The following is a 19,329-nucleotide window of genomic DNA, read 5'->3' on the forward strand; positions in this document are numbered from 1 at the left end:
GCGCCTGGCTTAGTTAGGAGTTTGTTAAATATTTGTGGAATAACTTATCCCACAAATACAGCAATGAATGAGTGAACTCTTGAAGTTACTCATCCAAAAGAAGAAAATAAGGGCTGGGGGTGTGTCTCAGTGGTAGCAGGCCCTGGGTTTGATTCCTGGCACTGCACAAAAAAAAAAAAAAAAAAAAAAAAACCCCAAAACAAAATAAGAACCATCAATTATTCTCTTTCCTTCCAGGCTACCCTCTGACTGGTTACCGGGCCACCTGCCCAGTGCTAACCAGCCCCTCTGGGAGCAAGGAGGGGCAGTAATCCATGCTGACTGAATATGTTTCTATAAGTTTAAAGAAAGTCTCTCCCAGTTTGTCTGTGTTTCATTAACAATCCATGAGAAAATTCTCATAAAGAGGACCTGAGCCTTGGTTAGCAGAGGTGGCATCAGAGGCCATGCAGCAGGAAGGTCACCCTCAACCCATCTGGTCCAAAGCCAAAGGCAGGGAGTGACGTCGGCTTGTCAGAGCCTGGCCTGGAAGCCTCAACATGGACGCTAGGAAGCAGTCTGGCACTGATGAGGAAATGTCCCCCACAGAGGCGCACATGACCCATAGGACACACACGACTTGTGAGTATCCAGAGCTCATGACAACTTCCGAATTCCACTCAAGAGAAGGTGCACAAATCCTGGATCCCTTCACTGCCTGTTCGGACATTTTTCAGCAACCTCAGAAGGGCCGCAAATCTCTGTGGCCTTTGAGATTCAGGCAGGCTTGTCTGAGAGACCAGCTTGGCTGTCGCCTTGAAGGGTTAGCTTACTAAAGTCACACCCTCGCTGGGCTCTTCTTTGTGAGATGTAGAAGATAGACTGGTCGATTCATTTCTTTTTTTCTTTTGTAGGCTAGTATGGAACCCAGGGCTTAGTACATGCTAGGCAAGTGCTCTGCTACTGAGCCACATTCCCAGCCCTAAGGGAACATTTTCCCTTATTAATGCTCGCTCCATATTCCTCGGACTACTCCCAACCTCATCCCAGGATCAAGTGAGCTTTGCCTGTGCCACTGACAGAGGCATCTCGTCTCCCAGTGCACTTGGATTTGAAGGGTTTTTTTGTTTTGTTTTTGCACTGCGGGGATGGAAACCAGTGTCTCCCGCATGTTAAACATAGGTTCTATGACTGAATCACAAACCCAACCCAGATTTCTGATTTCTTAACTTCCTCTTGGTTCTGACATTCTCTGACATAGAACTTCCTATATGAATGGGGGGGGGGTGTTCTAGGGGAGAAAAATAAGCAGGTATGCAGAAAATGTGGAAGACTCTAAGCGCTTACTGTTTAAATGTAATTTACAGTGTATATATCGAGTGTTTATGTATATTTACTATGTGTTTATTGAAGAATGTAGTTCTGGGGCTGGGGTTATAATTTAGTGGTAGAGCACTTGCCTAGCTTGTGTGAGGCACTGGGGTCCATCCTCAGCACCACATATAAATAAATAAATAAAAATAAAGGTTGTGTGTCCATCTACAACTAAAAAAATTTTTTTTAAATTTAGTTCTGGTGGGCTTGGTGACACACACCTGTAACCCCAGTGACTCCAGAGGGAAAGGCAGAAGGATGGGCAACTTACTCCAGAGTAAGCTAGAGGCCAATCTGGGCAATTTAGCAAAAACTTGTCTCAAAAAAAAAAAAAAATTAAATTGGCTCTGTGGTGCAATGGAGAGTGCTCTGGACTTCTAGCCACACCTGCAGAGGCCATTCAAAAAATTAAATTAACAAGGGTTGAAGTGTAGGTCAGTGGCAGAGTACCCCTGGGTTCGATCCCCAGTATTTAAAAAAGAAAGGAAGAAGGAAGGGAGAACTAAGCCCAGCTACTTTGTGTGCTACATTAATACAAAGCGTACCAAAAGAACATTATAAACAAAAAATATTAGTCACCAACATACTCTCAGCACCCCCACAGGAAGTGGAAAAGCTCAACCAGATCTTTAGATTTTTTTTCTCTTCCTTTCTGATACTTCCAGGGCTTCACTCATGCCAGGGAAGCGCTCTACTACTGAGCTACATCCCCAGCTACATCCAGGTCTAGTTTGACACAACCAAGACTTTGGGAAGGGTGTGGGCAAGTGCAAAGATCTCTGGATTTCATAACTAACTAGGTTCTGGTTTTATTCATGGGAGACCCTGGCCAAATCAAAAGCCCTGAGGCTGCCAGGTGAGGTGGTCTACACCTCATGAGCCCAGTGGCAGGAGGCAGGAGGATTGTGAGTTCAAAACCAGACTCAGGGGCTGGGGAGTTAGCTCAGTTGGTAGAGTGCTTGCCTTGTAAGCACAAGGCCCTGGGTTTGATCCCCAGCACCACCCCCAAAAAACAAAAAACAAAAAAACAGATTCAGCAGAAGTGAAGCCCTAAGTAACTCAGTGAGACCCTGTCTCTAAATAAAATACAAAATAGGGGGTTGGGTTGTGTTCATCTACAACTAAAGATATTTTTTAACAAACAGGGCTGGGAATGTGGCTCAGTGGTGAAGTGTCCCTGAGTTCAATCCCTGGTACAAAAAAAAAAAAAAAAAAAAGAAAAAAGAAAAGAAAGGAGGCAGGCACTCTACGTGATGGGCTATATCGCCAGCACAAGAAAAGAAAAGAAAAAAAGCCCTGAGCCTCAAGAGTCTCCTCTTCAAAATGGGACTACGTCCCTCTATTTCATGCAACTGCTAAGAGAAGTAGATAGAGAAAAGGAGGCAAAAACTGGCCTAGCCAAAGGCAACATGGGGAACTCTTTTCAAAACATGAACCATGTTCTAGTAAAGATGGGTTCGGTGGGATTTCTTCTTTTTAAATTTTTTTAAAGTTGTCGATGGACCTTTATTTTATTTATTTTTATGTGGTGCTGAGAATCAAACCCAGTGCCTCACATATGCCAGGCAAGCGCTCTACCACTGAGCCACAACCCCGGCTCTCCTTGGGATTTTAATGTGTGTACTTAGAAAAAAGGAAAACAAAAACATAGAGTGTGTGCTTTGTATGTATAAGACCCTGAGTTCAATATCCAGGACAAAAAAAGAAAGGAGAGAGAGAGAGAGAGAGATAGAGAGAGAGAGAGAGAAGAAAATGAAAATATCAGGTGGCCAAGGGAGCATGCATAGGGGTTGGAGTGTAACTCAGTGGTGGAGCATGGGCTTAGAAAGCACAGGGCCCTGGGTTAGATCCTCAGCAGCAGAAAGGGAAAAAAAAAAAAAAAAAAGAAGTTACAGCTTTAGTGAAATCCTCTAGTACCAAAAAAAAAACCCTTTTTTTGTTTTCTATTTTTTCTTTTTCTTTTTTGGTACTGGGGATTGATCCCAGGGGCGCTTTACCACTGAGGTACATCCCCAGCCTTTTTCATTTATATTTTGAGACGGGGTCTCACAAAGTTGCTGAGCTGCCTTCCAACTTGCCATCCTCCTACCTCAGTCTCCGCGGCCGCTGGGATTACAGGCCTGCGCTACTGAGCCTGGTTCTAGCACTGGGAGCACTGGTTTACTTCCTCCTTTCTGCACATAAAGTGGCCACATGTGTCTAAGGTGAATTCTTTCTTTTTTTTTTTTTTTTCTCCCCTGGTACCAGGGATTAATTCCAGGGGTGCTTAAACACTGAGCCACATCCCCAGCCTGTTGGTTTTTAATTTTTAAATTTTGAGACAGGGTCTCAGTTGTTTAGGGCCTTGGTAAATGGTTGAGGTTGGCTTTAAACTTGCGACCCTCCTGCCTCAGCCTCTCCAGCTGCTGGGATTATAGGTGGGTGCCACCTCAACTGACTAGATAATTTTAATTAATGATAAAAGCTTATCACTAATCCCACTTAATTATGTCAATCAGAAACCAGGTACGATTTGCTTCTAGGTTTTCAACTTACATATCTAAAACCTCGGCTGAAAGGTCTCCTGAACTCCATCTGGACTCAAATCCAGATTTTCTAGTCAACCAACATCAATAAAATTACACTCAGTTCTCCACCCCTGGGTAATTTAGGTGCCACCTGACTTTCCCTGGGGAAGCAGCAGGATTACTTAGGTCAATACATTGGTTTGGTTGTGTGTGTTTCTCTCTGAAGAATAGACAGTGACTTTTCACTATTCCTTCCCTGGAACAACCAAGGTCAGTTCCAACAGACCTACCAAAAGATACAGGTTTCCATAGATTAGGAACTTACATATGTGACCCTCGAAATGCTTGGCAAATCCAAATGAATTATGCTGGTCAAGAATCTTAGGAGATAATGATGGAGGGGCGCTTTGTTGTGTGTTTATGGACTGTTCCTGTCATTGATTGACACTGGAAAACTTTAAATTTTGCTAAGTTTCCTTTTCATTGGTAGTAAGCAATTGTCATTTTTCATTGCCAATGGGTACTACTTCCTTGGTCCAAGGATGTCTTGAAGGAGATCAATAAGAGGTCTTGCAGGCTGGCACCCACCCAGCCCTCGTTTTTTCTATTTACCACTGAAGAACCGCCTCCCTTACTGCCTGTGGAGTGGCCTGGCTTGGTTCCCATTTCCCTATTTGGATGTGAATGTCACTTAGCCAGTTTGCCCACATGATTTCCCAGACCCAGGAAGGGACACGCCTTGGTGCAAAGATGCAATCGCTGCTACCACCATGGAAAGGAAAGCACATCCTTGGTATAGTCATGTGCCTCTCTCTCTTTTTTTTTTTTTTTCCTTAGGGCAGAAGCAGTGGCTATGTCATCTATTTTTTGTATGGCATTTTACTCTCTCTGACAAAAATCCTTTTGCTTTGAATTCTTCGAGGAATGATTTTCCAGCCAAATGGGATTTGTGTGTGTGTGCTGGAAATTGAACTCAGGGCCCCACAGGTGTTAAGCATGCACTTTACCACTGAGTAACACACCTAGCCAGGATTGTTTGTGCTTAGAATTTCAGGCTACATGGATATCCAACTTCTCTACCCTGGGAATGTCCTTTTCCAAAAAACTAAAGAAATTCTGTGGATTCTTAAAATAAAAAAGTGAGATTTAATAATGGGTCCTGACATTTCCAGGGGTCAGTCTGAAAACTGCATGGGGTATCTCTGAAATAACCTCACTGAATTTGCAAGCTCCCTTTGACAAAATTATTGTGAATGGACTTGACCCTAGTGAGGGTCCCTAATTATCCTATGCTCTGGAGTCTGGGGACTCTATTAAAACTGTACCCAGAATCTCCTTTCAAAGAAACATTTTCCAGAGTTGGTCTAAGAGAAAGATGAGCCAGTGTGGTGGTGCACACTGCCCATAATTCCAGCAGCTTTGGAGGCTGAGGCAGGAGGATCTCGAGCTCAAAGCCACCCTCAGCAAAAGCAAGGTGCTAAGCAACTCAGTGAGATCCTGTCTCTAAAAAAAACCACAAACTAGGGTTGGGGATGTGGCTCAGTGGCCAAGTTCCCTTGAGTTCAATCAAATAAGAGAAAGATGAAACTCAGGGAAATTTAATTTTTAAATTTTCTTTGTTTCTTATTTTGGTGGTGCCAGGGATGAAACCCAGGACCTTGGGCATGCTAGGCAAGCACTGTACCATTGAGCTGCATCTCCATCCCAAGGCTCAGGATAGTTCAGGTTCTTTTTGTTTGTTTGTTTGGTGGTGCTGGGGATTGAACCCATCCAGGGCTTTGTGAATCCTAGCAAGCACTCTACCAACTGAGCTATATCCCCAGCCCCACCCCGCTTTCAGGTATTTTTTATTCTTTTTTTTTTTGGAGGGGGGATTGATTCTAAGGCTTTGTGTATGTTAGGCAAGCGCTCTATCACTTGGCTACATACTCAGCCCTTTTAAAATTTTATTCTGAGACAGGGTCTAAGTTGTCCAGGCTAAGTTGCCCTTGAACTTGAGATCCTTTTGCTTCCTCTCCTGAGTAGAGGGGATTACAGGCATGCAACACCATACTCAACTAAATTTTAGATTCTTAATATGGCTTTACTTTGCATAAAGACTAAAGGGCACAGGACCAGCCTTCTTCACACTTTTTCTGTATATGGGCTGAGTCTGAGATTTAGACAATGCAAGTTTAAGATTCTTCCATAAAATAGCAGTAGGATGTGAACCAGTCCCGACTGTCCTCTGTGTCTCTCAGTTTCTCATGTATAAAATGATAGGGTTGGACAACAGGCTGCTCTTTGATCCTGGTTTGGTTTAACAACTATAAAGAAGTTAAGTGCAAAGCACTGAGGGATTACTTAAATGAATGAGGTCGGTTTCCTATACTTGGAAAACTTCCTATGGGTGCCTGAAATGAAACTAAAAGTTTCTGAACCCTACTGTGTAGCAGACACAGTGCAAATCAGCTCACAATTCTCAGTGCTACCCTTGGAGGCTGGTGTTCTCTTATATGATGGGGAAAATAACTGGCCTTTCCAGGGAGTGGCAGGCATGGGTTCGACCCCAGCTGTGGCAGCCACCAAAGTCCAAGTGTTTATCCTCCACTCTGACAGTCTCAGATACTTGCAGAATGTGGTAAGTGCTACAAGGAGAGGTGCCAACAAGGTGCTCCGGGAACATGCTGTCTTCATGTTTACAATGGCTTCCTTCCCTAGCCAGGACTCTGTCAGCCTTGCCAGTTGGGGCTGAGCTCATTCTGGGTGTCAGTCCCCACAGAACTCCCTGCCAACCATCCATTATTGTGATTCTCTGAATGTATTCTTTACTTTTCTTCCAGGAATGGCAGCCCACTTGTAACAATAACAATCATCCTTTCAACATGGTCACACTGCTTCATCGTTTACAAAGCAATTTCACATCCATTATCTCATTTAATCACTTCCTCCTCTAAATTCCTACAGCATTTTCTTTGTATATCTTGAGTATAACATTCTGCCTTCTATAACAGGTCCATTTCCTTTTACTGGATTCATCTTGGCTTATCCGTCCCACCACATAATTCAGGTATCTCTGCACCTTGCCCATTTCCATGAACAAAGTAGGGGTAATGAAAGTTTGCCATACTGCATCCTCACAGTGTTGGGGGTCTGTCTCAGTGCTGCTTCCTTCATTACTTTGATTCAACGCATAAAAAGGGCAAAGGTGGGTCCTTTTGGGGGAAATCAGGTAAAAATTGTAAAACGGGGGGGGGGGGGAAGATGGGTGAAGGTCTCTGACCCGGCATAGGCCACATGCAACAGCAGAAGCACTGTTTGCAGTTTGGGGTGACAGATGAGCTTTATGTGGGGGTGGGTGGGAAGCAGGAATGCTTACAAGGGCCCTACCCAGCAGAAAGAAACTTTGGGATTGAAGGAACCAACAGAGGTCAGAATCAGGAAGGGCCACAGATTTGTCCCGTGGGAAACAGTGGAGGACTGCACAGATAAAAAAAACAAAACAAAACAAAACAAAACAAAAAAACTGCCTGACTATCAGCTCAGGCCTATAATCCCAGATACTTGGAATAGGAGGATCACAAGTTCAAGGCTAGCCTGGGCAACTTTGAGACCTCATGCCTGAGGCCCTGGATACCAACCCCCTTGAAAAACAACCCTCTCAAACAAAATAAAACTGGGGAAAGGGCTATTTGGGCAGTTTTTCCAAAAAGGAGGGATAACTTCCCATGATATTTTGGGGAAAGGATTCAGATGGTGGCAGTTCTCAGGAAAAAGGGAATCCTTCCCACAACACTCAAAAAAAGTGTGAGAAGTACAACTCCTTGGCACTTCTTTAATAGAGTGGAAGGGGCACCAATCTCCTGCAATCCTCTTCTGAAGAAAGCAGGGGTGCTTGAAGCTTCAGTTTTTCCTTTTTTGGGGGGTGGAAAACATTTTATCTTCAGATATGATGGCGGGAGTGGGTCACGCAGCACCCACTTTTCTTCAGCCGTGGCACAGAGCAGTGGTCCCCCACAGTGCTCAAAGTGGCAGAGGTTGCCCCCCAGACGATCCTTGGGAAAAGCAGTGGGCCCGAATTCCCCAAAGTCCTTCAATAAGGAGGGCAGGAATCCCGAGCCCCCACGTTTTAGAAATGAGAGTCAGAGTCCAAAATCTACAAAATCATCCTCAGCTGGCATGTCTCTACAGAAAAACAAGCAGAGCAAGAATCCCCAAACTCTTAGAAGGGCCAGGGAAAAGATCTGACGACTCCCCTCGGAACGGGGGCCCGGGAAAAGAATCCCGAGACTCTCCTCAGAACGGGGCCAGAGGCAAGAATCTCCAACATTCTCCTCAGAACAAGGTCGAAGCCACAACTCCAGACAGAAAAAGCGCAGGGGCAAAGAAGCCCCGCAGGGACAAGGCCCAGCCACGACTCGCCCAGAGACTCCTCAGAGACGCCTCCCGCGGCCCCGCCCGCCGCCCGGCGCAAACGCCCCACGCCCGCCCGGCCCTGGCCGCCTCCGGTGCATTGTGGGTGGGGCGCCCCTGCTGAGCACTGCGGGGAACCCCCTGCCCAGTCAGTTGCCGGCCGCCGGGCGGCCCAGGCAAACCACCCTCGGGGTCCAAGCGAGCCGGCCACGAATTGACGCGTCCCCCAAGCCCCACCCCTCATAGCATTCCCGCCCCGAAGTTGAAGTCCTGCCTTCGAAGGACCCTGAGTGGCCCCGTAGCCCGCTCCACTCTCCCATTGGCAGTTTTTCTGTCAGTCATCATGTCCCACCCCTTAGGGCCCGCCCCAGACACCGGCGCGATCCCGAGGGCCAGCCGGCCCACGCGCTCATTGGTCGCAGGGTGCTGTCCGTCGTGAAACTGGCCACACCCTCTGTGGGGTGCGGATTCTAGGAGCCCCGGCCAGAGCTCATTGGCCTGCGGCGCCGCCACTCGGCTAGACGCGCCTCAACCCGGAAGTGTGAGAGGCGAAATCTGCCTAGCAACCGGGGAAGCCGGGCTGTGAAGCGGGCAATTTCAGTGTGAGACCGAGCGGCGAGACCGAGCGGCGGCTCCGAGCGCGGCGCGGCAGCTCCTCCCGCCCGGGGTCAGCGCCCCGGCGCGCGCACGCGCACCCCGCTGCCCAAACGCGCCCCGCGCCGCCCGCGCAGTCGGTCGGTCGGTCGTCGGTCGTCCTGTCGCTGCCGTCGCCGCGGTAGGCGCCACCTGAGGGAGCCGCAACCGTGGGACGTGACCGGACCCGACCCGACTGCGCTGCCGGAGGCCGTCCGGGGCCCCAGCCGCCCGCGACAGGGACGCCGAGCAACTTCGGTGAGTGCGGGGCTGGCGCCGCTGGCGGGGGTCCGTGGCTTCCGGTGCCCAGGGTTCCTCTGGGGCTTCCGCTTCTCCCCGGCACCACGTTCGCTTAGTGGACCGGGTTCTCTGAGGGTCCCTCGCCCTTCTGTGGAGTACTTCATTCTCTTGGGGACCCCTGCGTCTCTAGGCGACCCCTGCCTCTTTTTAGGACCCATACCTGTGTGAGGGAAGCACCACCTTTTCTGAAGTCCCCTCCACTTTTCCAAGAGTCTAGCCTCCCTCAGGACCCCAACCTATTTGAGGACCCCCTTCTCTCTAGGGACCCATGCCTCTGAGAGGAGCCCCATCTGAGGGAAACTCCACCTTTTTGAGGGACTGCCTGGTTCTCTGAAGCGTCTCCACCCCCTTTTCTGAGGGTCTCTGGCCTCTCTGAGACCCTCTCTCCACTTCTTTAAAGAGACCCCTGCTATTATGGGAGGACGCCCCTTCACCTTTCTGGGGTCCTTCTCTCCTTAGGTATCCCCTGCTTCCATGTTGGGGGCCTACCTCTTTAAGGAGACATTGCTACTCTCTGAGGGGACCCTCCTTTGGGGGACTCCCACCTCTCTGAGGACATAACCCGGCCCTCTACAGGGAACCCCCCATATTCTCTGAAAAGGTCCCTGCTTCTCTTAGCTATTGTTCCACTTTTCTGATGGGTCCTCTTTCTCCCCTACCTTTGTGAGACACTTTCCCTGCTTTTCTGGCCCCACTTCTTTGAGTAACTTCCTCCTTCTCCCAAGTTTTCCCAGCTAATCTGGAATGTTCCTGTTTCTTCAGAATCCTTTTTGGAGGTGTTCCCCACTTTTCTGAGTTATCCCCAATTTGATGGAACCCTATGTTTTTCGATGAGTTCCTTCACTTCCTGGTGTGTGTGGGGGTACTAGGAATGCGCATACATTTGACTGGATCCTTATTTCTCTGAGGTATACCCCACTTTCAAAGTATATTTATCTTGAGTCTTCTACTAACCTGTGGGGCTGTGCAATTTTTTGAGGAGTTCTTGGAATTTCTGAAGATTCTTCCCCCTCCTGTGAGATGTTCCACTTCTATGGGTCACGCCCATCTCTGAAATATGCCTCCACTTTCCCAAGATATTCCTGTTCTTGCTGGGAGACACTGTGGGTCCTTTTATTTTTCTGAGGGGTTCCCCTGCATTTTGAGGGGTTCCATTCTTACTTGCCTAAGGGTATTCCCCCTTTCTTGTGCCTACCTTCTTGATTCTCTAAGGAGAAAAGACTCCCTTCATTTATCCTTGGAGTGGCCAAGTTCAAGTTTCCCCTGTTTCTATTTGTGGCACCCATCTATTATGGAGGGAGAGATCACCCCCTTTTCTTTCATTCTTCTAGGCTGGGGGTTTTCTCTGGACTTTTATCTCAGCTTTCAGTGGCCTGGAGGATTTTGTGACTGGAGGGGAAGTTGAGGGACTTAGGCAAAAAACCAAAAAACACCCCTTTGTTTTCTTTGTTTTCTAGACCTGCTAGACTTGAGGGCTGGGGATTGTTGCTAGATGACCACCTTGGTTACTTCATTTTTCAGCCCTGGGGCTACTGCAGGCCAGTGTCAGGCCAGTGTGGAGATCAGAGGGAGTGGAGACATTGTCTCTCCATTATCACATTGTCAAGCTGTGGGACCAGCCCACTTCCTGTCCTATCCCTCAGTCCTCCCTTTGCATAGTGTAACTTACCTTCCCTCCCGTCCCCCCTCCGAAAATAGGAGAAGAAAATGCTCCTTTGGGTCTTCCTGCTGCATTTTCTCTCCCTGAGCCTTCTGGTTCACCCCTTGATCAACAGAAGATCTGTTGTGGCCCTGGTTTGAAAGACCAGGCAAGAGGCAGGAAATGGGTCACCTTAGATCCAGAAAGAGTGAAAGGGAGGCAGGGGACAGAATTTGTCTACATTGCTGTAAGTTTTAGGTGACTTCAACCTGGCCCAAAGGAAGTTTTTATGTGGCTTTTGCAGATTTCTACGTATTTTTTTAATGGCCCACCCTGGATTCCAGGTTCACTCCGGTAGCTAATTTTATCTGTTTTGCCAAACGCAGAGTTCTCAGGAGCCCAAGTAGATGAATGCTGGCATTGAGAGATGGTCCAAAGGACAGGAATGAACTCAGTTTGAAACCTGAGTAACTTGTAACCACTTCGTGTCTGCACACAAGTCTCAGACTAAAAACTTGGGGAGAACTTGACTGAAGTGGAGTTCTGAAATACAGACTGAACTCCAGTCAACAGGTTCTTCCTCTGACTTTGCTAGAACTTCAGTTCACTTTACAATTTGACTTAAGGCTGTCTCTCTCCTGTTCTTTTCCATCTGGATCTTGCTTAATTTGAGTCCTTTGTGAAGACTCCTGCCGAGGCTATAATTTGAGTTCTAAATCTGTCGGTGGACCATGTGGACACAAGTTTCAACTCGAGCTATTTTCTTCTGTGGCAAGGCGGTTGGAGAGTTTCCTGGGCCCTTTGCTCCTGGGATAGTCAAGTCCAGGCAGGAGGCTGCTACAGACCTGTTACTCTTCTACTGCCTCTTCCTGGTCAGCTATAAGCACTGCCCTGAGGTGAAGAGGAAAGATGGTAGGGAGCTTGGGGCTTAGGCTGTCCTGAGATGAGTGCAGAGATGTGAAATGAAAACCTAGGACCAGCAGGGTAGAGTGTTAAAAAGGGAACTGGTGTCTAAAGTCAGAAGGTTTGCCTTAGTCTGTTTTTTTTTGGTTACTGTGATGAAATACCCGAGGTAGGCTACATTATAAAGAAGAGATTTATTTTGGCTCATTTTGTAGGTGCAAAGGCTCACATCTTGTGATGGTCTTCTTTCTGGCAGAGTCCCGAGGTGCTGCAGGGCATCGTGTGTCAAGAAACAGGGATCATTTCATGTATATGTGTTTGTGACTGGTCTCTCTCTCTCTCTTTTTAAGCCCCCAGGATTCAACCATGGGGACTCCACTCTAATGACCTTATCTAACTCTAATCACTTCTCAGAGGCCTTACTTCTAAACATCATAGTTGGATTAAATTCTCTCCTCTTAATACATCACAGTGGGGATTAAATTTCAACATGTGAAGCCTTGGGGGGATGCAAGGTATTCCCCTTTTCTTGAGACTTTCCTCCTCATTATCTAAAGGAGAAAGTCTTCCCTCATTTATCCTTGGAGTTCCCAACTTCAGGGTTCTCCTGTTTCTATTTGTGGCACCCACTGGTCTCTATTGTGGAGGGAAAGATCAGGTTCTGGTTTTGCCCTTCCTGGTTGTGTAGCCTTGGACAAGTTATGGCACAAAATTGGCACGTTTATAAATATTTGAGGGAACCCATTGCTATGAATGTGTGTATACCTACTGCGTGAGATGCTTCTTAGATGATTGAGTGAATCTGAAATAATGAACTGGAGGCACCTAGCACAGCTCCCCATATATGATTGAGGTGCAATAATGGTTGGTTATGTTGCACATGAGATTAGGGTCCTGGCCTGGAATCCCAGACCAGGAAGTGCTTGACATTCTGCCAAAGCTAAATGTCCCTGAGGAGAAAGAAGCTTGGTTATGTCTCTTGGAAAACCCACTGCCCCATGAGCTCTTTGTAAAAAATTTTCTGTGTTCATCTCACCAGATGAGAGCTGAATTTGCTATGTGGGGTATTGGTGTTTGCCTTGGCTTTGGCTTCTCCCTCTGTCAAATGGGTATAATTTGTGAGTTAAGGGCAAGTAGGGAGAGGTATTACTCTAAATAGATCATAGGCATAATAGAAGATTATAAGGAACTTGAAGAATTGTGAGAAGAAAAAAAAATAGTTGAACATAAAGGATTTTATCCATATTTTGAGGCTGCTTGAGTGAGTGATATGCAGCAGTTACCTGGTGAGCGATCTGTTCCTATACACTTTAGAACTTTGAAAGATGAACTGTTCTTTCATGGTAATGGATCAGATTTGGGAACAAAAGACTGGGAAAGTGGTGTACAAAGGCATTTGACGCCACACAATAATAGTACTTGGAGAGGGCCAGTGTGTGGCTTAGTGCCCATGAGGAGATCAGAATTCATTCCCTCACTCCCGGGACTAGGGTCTATAGAGCTGTAGTGATAATAATTTAGCTCTTTTGGGGTTGGGGAGTGAAGGCAATACTAGGGTAGGAGAGCAATGGCAATGGATTGGGAACAAGGTGAGCAGGACACTTATTTATTTTTAAGAAGGTTCTTAGCAATTAGTGTAAGCCCTAGAATTGTGACGTAAATTGGGCCTAGCCTTCTTCACTTATTAGTGTGGGAGCAGATGGACTCTGCTTCTGCCCCTGATGGATAAAACCCAGAGGGAAATAATGGGTGAAAATCTGAACTAGGCCCCTAGTGGGCTGCTCCCAAGTTTGAAGAAGAATTTTTTTTCCTGGAATTATTAACCCTCTCCCACCATACACATGACTTTGTATTGAAGCAAAGGAAAATCCACCAAACTTAAATTTGTCTCAATTCTTTTTTTTTTTTTTTTTTTCCTATTTGCACTGGGGAATCAAACCCCAGGGCCTTGACTTCATTTCTTTTAAGGATACACATCCACTATATGAGAAAGGAGCAAAGTTTATTATTTTAAAAATATTAAAAAATGAGGTAAACAACTTTAAAGGGATCACTCTTCTCTTTGAAATAATGTTGTCTCTTGTGTACCACAGACTTTACTTGGGTGGATGGTGGCGCCACCACCGTGTCTCTTTATCTAACAGGAAGTTTAAAAAAAAAATTTTTTTTTAATTGAAGGATCCTTACAGCAATAAAAGACCTTGGATAGTTAGAAATGATATTGATCTAGGTACATTTATTTGAGGTAATGTAATATGGTTATCCATTGGTGGGCAGCTGTAAAAGGCATGTGGGTCCAAACACTGGTCAGCTTCTAACTCTGGCTGATAAACTGTTGATTTATATAACTGAAATAGCTAGGAAGTCAGGGTTTCCTTCCTGTTGGAGACAGCACTGGGGGCATTCAATCCTTGTGGGATCTTGATGATAAATAAGCTGACCTCTTTTGGAATGCGGATAAAACTACTGTATGGAGTGGGTCCATCCAAATGAATGGATGGTGTTATTTTTAATTTCTAGTATTAAGTTTTGCTTTATCATTTCTGGCTGCCTTTGTTTATAGTGGTATAGTTATTTGTAGAAGAGTTTATTCCTCTGGGGCTGAGGTTGTAGCTTAGTTGAAGAGTGCTTGCCTAGCATGTGTTGAGGCATTGTATATATATATATATATATATAAATAAAATAAAGGTACATTGACAACTAAAAAAATATTTTAAAAAAGAGTTTATTCCTCTAAGCTGGCTTATAAGGGATGTGTGAGCACTCAAATAAGAGCTTTACTTATGGCAAGTTTTCCTGTGTGGACATAAAATAGTTTTTTTTTCCTTGTTACTTATTTATTCATTTAGAGCTGGGAATTGAACCCAGGGCCTTGCACATATTAGGCAAATGCTCTAACACTGAGTTATATCCCCAGTTCCAGCCCCACTCCCTCCTTCCTTCCTTCCTTCCTTCCTTCCTCCCTTCCCCTCTCTCTCTCTCTCTCTCTCTCTCTCTCTCTCTCTCTCTCTTATTTTCTTTCCTTCTTTCTGTTAGGAATCAAGCCCGACTTGAAAATAAGTTTTTTAAAAATGTAACTTAAATTGGATTAGAAATTTGAAAGTGTTAAATTTTCTGGTTGATGTAACTTCCTATGTCAGTGAAAATTCAGCAACAAATGTTTGCATGTCTGAGAAGCATGTGCTGGGTGCTGAGGTCTAGTAGCGAGCAGAATTGTTGCAATGGGCCCTCCAGGACCTTGCATCCCTGTTGCGGACAAGAAAACAAACAAATGAAATAGTATTGTGGGGTCTCTGGGAATCTCCCGAAATACTGCAGCTAGCCTCATTGAGAGTTTGGGGTGGTTTCTTGGAGTTTAGAAGCAAAACCTCCCTACCTCTCTTAATTTCCTCTCTAAACTTATTTCCTCCCTCTAAAAGGAGGCAGAATTTATGGCATTTTTCCCAGTTGATTGTCAGCTGTTGGCAGTAGTTGATCCATGATGACTGTGGCTGTAAACTTGGAGAAATGGTGAGTCCGGGATGGTCACCATAGGGAATATTTTCAGCTTTGCTTTTCTTGACATCGGTGGTGGTGTGTGTTTTTGGAGTCCTGCGGCATTTCTTTGTGGCAATGCATGAACAATTCTAAAAGTCTTTCTTGCTTTGTTTGAAATCTGTGTGTGTGTGTGGGTTTGGTATCAGGGATTGAACCTAGGGGTGCTTAATCACTAAGCCACATCCTTAGCCCCTTTTTATTTTTCATTTTGAGATAGGGTCTCACTAAGTTGCTGAGGTTGGCCTCAAACTCGTGATCATTCTATCTCAGTCTCTGAGTCACTGGGATGACAGGCATATGCCACTGCACCTGGCTGACATCTTTTGTTTTGAGACAGGATCTGGTCTCTCAGTGTTGTCCAGGCTGGCCTTGAACTCCTGGGCTCAAGTGACCCTCTTACCTAAGCCTCCTCAGTAGTTGGGCCATCACGTTTGGTTTGGCTTGCTTGAAATCTATTTTTTTTTTTTTTTTTTTTTGGCACTGGGAATTGAACCCAGATTTCTGAGTTATATCCCCAGCTCTTTTTATTTTTTATTTTGAGTCTCACTAAACTGCCTAATTAAGGTGTTGCTAAATTGCTGAGGCTGACCTTGAATTTATGATCTTCCTGCTTCAGCCTCCTGAGCCACTGGGATTACAGGCATGAGCCATCATGCCCCACTACTTGAAATCTTAAAAAAAAATTCAGAGAGGGAGGTACTTGGCTGTTGATCGATGAGAAAAGTGAGATTTCTAATGGAGGACTGCTTTGTCATGTAATGGTAGGTTCTTTTTGCATGCGATTTCCTCTTCAACCGGGACTGGGAAAGTGCCATATATTTATATATTATTTTGCAGTATTGGGGATTGAACCTAGGGGTGATCTACCATTGAACTACATGCCCATTCCTTCGGACAGGGTCTTTCTAAGTTTTAGAGACTGGCTTTGAACTTGTGATCCTCCTGCCTCAGCTTCCCGAGTAGCTGTGATCATAGGCATCCACCACTGTGCAGTGCTTGGCTGAAAAGGTACTATTTTGATTTTCCTATTTTAGGGCAAGGCTAGAAATCTTAGATTTGATGTTATCATCTCACCCTCACCCACCTGACTTGGCTGTACTTGGGTTTGAATTCAGGCCCTCAACATGCTAGGTAAGTGCTCTACCACTGAGCTACAACCCCAACCCTTAGACTTGATGTTAATTCACATAGACCAGTTATTTGACAGGAGACTTTCTTACGTATATGCATCTGTGATGGGTAGAGTCAGAGTAGGGCTGGATTCTTCTTTAGGGCACAGAGGGGAGAGGGAGGAGAGTGTTATAAGGAGAGTTTCTGGTAGTCTATTCTGCCTGCCTTCCCTCTCAAGTAATGAATGGAGTTGGAGAGACAGGCCTGGACTGGAAGTGGATGTGGACAAGTAATGCAACTGCATGTGACCAGGCTCCCATCTCTGGGCTTCTGCTGCCCTTGGGAAGTAGATGCTTGCTCCCGCCTTACTTCCTGTTATTTTCCCTCTTGGCCTAGTTCTTGGGCACCAATTTGAACATAGAAAATATGTTCAAGTACTCCTTTTTTTTGGTAAGTGGCTTACCTTTAGAGCTGGAAGCCACCTGTGGATTTTCACTTGACAGTTCTGGGGGCTTGGCTAATACACACACAATACAGAAGCCTTTCTGGCAAAATGGCCAACAGAATGGTTTCCTATTGCATTTTCATAGTGTTGCTCTCAGGAGCTTATCTTCTCCCAGGGCTGCCCTAGAGGTGTGTGTAGAACTTAGAGAAACACATAGAAGATAGGTGTTTCAGCAAGGGTGTACTCTTGAAGAATGGTTTGTAGTTATGTATGTCTGTTTGCCTGTAAAGGTACTGTGGGAGTCACTGTGTGCAGTAGAAACTTTAGAGCCAGAAAACCTTGGGTTTGAGTCATGATTCCACAACTTGCTGGCCTGTGACTTCAGGAAAATGGCCTAATACAAGTGGCCTAATCTTTTTGATCCTCAGGTTTGATCCACAAATCCTGATTTGTGGTATGGGCATGGTAAAAGCACAAGTGGCCAGATCATTAAAGGTATTGTTACAGAATTATATCAAGGCTGACTGTCCCTTCTGACAATTTGGACAGCTATCAACAGCAGTTAAGACTGCTTAAGAGCAAGCTCCCATGTTGGGGCTTATACTAGATACACCTGAGAGTTGTTGATGTGGAGGTTCCTGTGTTGGCTGATTTTTTTCCCAGTGAGATCCCTCTGTTCATTGTAGCAGTATCACCTTATCATACTTGCCATATGGACTTGGAATGCCTCCTGAAGCATGATGGGGCAACTGAGGGAAACACTGAATAGCTAGACTCCATGTGGCTGCATATGTGCTAGCAAAAGCCTGTCTTCAAAGGATATGGAAATACTAATTTAACTTGCTAAGGGTCAGACATTTGGCTGGGAATAGGAGCTCATAGGCTACCAAGAAAAGACAGGTGCATGAACCAGTAAGTGCAGCAGTATGCTACAGTTGGATGGAGGAAGAAGGCGGGACAGGGAGGAACTACTTGTTAGGTGGCTAGGCATTCTGGGGTGAGGAATTATGTGGGTGGAAGGGATCTGCATGTGAAAAACAGCCAGGCAAGTTCTCTCAACTTGATGAGGTATCCTCATCTCAAAGTCAAGAGTTGGAACAGAGTACTTTAGCAAGAAAAGCCAAAGTTACTCAAAGGTAGAAAGGTAAAATGTGCCATAATATAATCTAAGAAAGAATCCAAGCTGGGCACCATGGTGCACACCTATAATCCCAGCAATTAGGAAGTCTGAGGCAGGGGGATTGCAAGTTCATGGCCAGTCTCAGCAATTTAGAGAGACCCTGTTCAAAATAAAAACAAATAAAAAGGTTTGGGCACTGTGGTGCGTGCCTGTAATCCCAGTAGCTCAGGAGACTGAGGCAGGAAGATCTCGAGTTCAAAGCCAGCCTCAGCAAAAGTGAGTGCTGGGGATGTGGCTCAGTGGTGGAGTACCCCTGAGTTTAATCCCCAGTACCCCTCTCTTCCCGCCAAAAAAAAAAAAAAGAACTGGGAATGTAACACATTGGAATAGTGCCCATCCCCAATATACACCCTCACCAAAAAAAAAAAAAAAATAAAAAAGATTGAACTCAAAATGTTTAAATTGAGCTTTCCTCAATAAGTAACCAATGATGACCAGTGAAATCAAGCTATCTAGACTTTGTAATGGTACATAGTCTATGTAGAATTTAACCTGCAAAGGAGCTTTCAGGAAGCTGCTTCCTGAAAAAAAGAATTTTTTCCCAGAATTGTTGTCTTTTCAACTGATTTTAAATTATTATAATTTTTGAAATTAAAAAAGTATTTTTTAGCTGGGCACAGTGGCTTATGCCTGTAATCTCTGTGACTCAGGAAGTTGAGGCAGGAGGATTGCAAGTTTGAGGCCAGCCTCAGCAATTTAGCAAGCCCCTGAGCAAATTAGTGAGACCCTGTCTTAAAATTAAAAAAAAAAAAATCCTCCAATACTGGGGATTGAATCCAGGGGCACTTAACCACTGAGCCACATCCCCAGCTCCTTTTTTTTAATTGGTTAAGACTGCCTCACTAAGTTGCTGAGGCTGGTCTCAAACTTGCAATCTTCATGCCTCAGCCTCCCCAGACTCTGGATTTTCAGAAGTGTGCCACTGGGTAGACCTTCAGCTGGTCTAAAAAAAAAAAAAATTAGTTGTAGATGGACACATTGCCTTTATTTATTTTTTTTATGTGGTGCTGAGAATCGAACCCAATGCCTCACATGTGCTTGGCTACCACTGAGCCACAACTCCAGCCCTGGTCTAAAATTCTTAACACATCAAGAATAATTTTTAGAGCGCGCGCCGGAGCCCTTAGGACTGCGAGCCAGGAGGGAAGGCAGGCCGCCAGGAACGTGTGCCCGCGTTCCCGGCTCACGGGGAGGTCCCAGTCCGCACGGGAGCCCTCGGCCTGGGGTGTCCCCGCGCGTTCCGCGAGACGATGTGGGAAGTCCCCAGCCCATTTGGGAACACGCTCCCCGCGCGCCCGGCCCTTGGTGTGGCGGCGTCCCGCGCGGCCGA

The 19,329-nt window shown here is 45.7% G+C and overlaps 1 protein-coding gene and 1 long non-coding RNA gene across 4 annotated transcripts in view; both read left to right on the forward strand.

The window, feature by feature from the left end:
- The first annotated feature begins 268 nt into the window (after nucleotides 1-268).
- LOC306647441 lies at nucleotides 269-8,256 on the forward strand. Its single transcript, XR_013760104.1, has 3 exons — nucleotides 269-621; nucleotides 4,907-4,999; nucleotides 6,683-8,256. It is a non-coding gene; the product is annotated as an uncharacterized lncRNA (long non-coding RNA).
- A 545-nt stretch (nucleotides 8,257-8,801) lies between these two features.
- GATAD2A (GATA zinc finger domain containing 2A) overlaps nucleotides 8,802-19,329 on the forward strand; it is a 108,060-nt gene continuing 97,532 nt past the window's right edge. For 2 of the 3 annotated variants that reach the window (XM_079116732.1, XM_079116728.1), the window contains exon 1: nucleotides 8,802-9,143. The gene's annotated coding sequence lies outside the window, so the exon portion shown is untranslated. The remainder of the gene's footprint in view (nucleotides 9,144-19,329) is intronic. The other variant, XM_079116737.1, reaches the window with a different exon arrangement.

This window comes from Sciurus vulgaris (assembly GCF_902686455.1).
Source record: "Sciurus vulgaris genome assembly, chromosome: 16".
In the NCBI taxonomy this organism is placed as follows: Eukaryota; Metazoa; Chordata; class Mammalia; order Rodentia; family Sciuridae; genus Sciurus; species Sciurus vulgaris.